Below are 1,998 nucleotides of genomic sequence, written 5' to 3'. Positions count from 1 at the left end.
ATTTCTCAGATTTTCTTGTTTTTGATGACATTGATAGTTTTGCAGAGTGCTTTTTCAGATATTTTGTTGAATGTCCTACAATTGATATATGTCTGATATTTTCTCATGACTAGAATGGAGTTGTATGTTTTAGGGAGGAAGTCAACAGACTGTCATTTTCATCATATCATATCAAAGGTATATACTATTAATATGACTTATCACTGTTGATGTAACACTTGACATCTGACTCAGGTAGCATTTGTCAGGTTTTCCTGCTATATAATTACTCCTTCCTTTTTCCATACTGTACTCATTGAAAAGAAGTCACAATGCATAGCCCACACTCAAAAAGTGGGGGGTTATGCTCTACCTTTTGAGCGTGGAGTATCTATATAAATTATTTTGAAATATTCTGTAATGGAGTTGTTTTTTTTTTTACCTTTTTTAAAGTCTCCCCTTTTTTGAGAACATTTACGTTCTACTTTCTTAGCAGATTTCAATTATACAATAGTGTTATCAACTATAGTCACCATGTTATACATTAAACCCTCACACTTTCTTTATCTTATAACTGAAAGTTTGTACTCATTTACTGGCCTTTCCCTATTCCTTCTCCCCGCAACTTTTGTACCCTCTATTTATTGAATTCAACTTTTGTTTTAGATTCCACACATAAATGACACCATTTGTCTTTGCCTTATTTTACTACTGGAAAGCTAAATACGTCTATGCTGATGTCTTCAGTTCTAATCCATCACGACATGGATGATTCTAGTCTCTTCCACTTGCTTACTTGTAACCTTCTCACTTCATCAGTGTGAATTTTGGCTCCTTTATGTTCCTTTATGTTCATTAATGCATTTAATCATTAAGGGTTAGTGTGCATGTATAGTGGTATCAGAATTAATCCATATCTCTGTGGTAACCAAATTCATCAACTAGAGTACAATGCTTATGTACACTTTCTTTTGCATTTAGTTTTACAAGCTCTGCTCATTTCCCAAATTACCAAGATCAGTAACATTTTCCCCCTCTCTATTCAGTTAAGTTTTTTTCATATAGTCATGGTTTAGTTTGTTTATTTTATAGCTTGTTGCATTTGATCCTAGGATCTCTGATCTTAAAATGATTATTTTAAAATTTGCATCATTCTGGTTTACTCTTTGTGTTGTAAAGTTCTAAGGTTTTGATAAATGGTTATTGTCATGTACCTACCATTATGGTTCATACATGACAGTTTCAATACCCTAAAATCCTCTATGCTTCATCTATTAAGCTCTTTCTACTTCCCCTTGAAACTTTGGCATCTGTTCATCTTTTTACCATCTCTATAGTTTTTCACAATGTCATACAATTGGAATTATATAATATGTAGCTTATTCAAATTAACATTTTTTCATATAGAAATATACATTTAAAATTCATACAAGTCTTCTCATGACTTCATATTATGAATCTTTTTGCTATTGAATAATATTCATTATATAGATGCAAGACATTCTTATCAATTCACTTATTGAAGGAAATCATGGTTGCTTCCAGCATTTTGCAATTATGAATAAAGCTACTACAAGTATTCATATGCAGGTTATACTGGGTACATTTTTTTTTTTGAAAAGAAAAGATGAAATTATGTTTATCTGGTGACATGAAATACTTCCAGAAATCTGAATTTAAGAGGTTAAATTTAATGAGTTTGGCAAAAATTTATAGCATTCTTTTTTTCCAGCTTTATTGAAGTATAATAGACAATTAGTTGCTTGTATTTCTGTTGTACAATTCAATGAGTTTTTTTGTCAATTATAGTTGGCATACAATAATATACCAGTTTCAGTTGTACAGCATAGTGATCAGAGATCCACATAACTTGCAAAGCGATCACCCCACTCCATCTAGTACTGCTTACATATTTATTACAACATTATTAATCATCTTCCTCATGCTTTTAAGTCAGTTGATTAAATATCTTGAAACATGAATTCTGGATTATATAAGACTATGTTTAACTTTGTGAGA

This window comes from Pteropus vampyrus, unplaced genomic scaffold (assembly GCF_000151845.1).
Source record: "Pteropus vampyrus isolate Shadow unplaced genomic scaffold, Pvam_2.0 Scaffold3, whole genome shotgun sequence".
Lineage (NCBI taxonomy): Eukaryota > Metazoa > Chordata > Mammalia > Chiroptera > Pteropodidae > Pteropus > Pteropus vampyrus.
Note: the sequence above shows the minus strand (reverse complement) of the source record.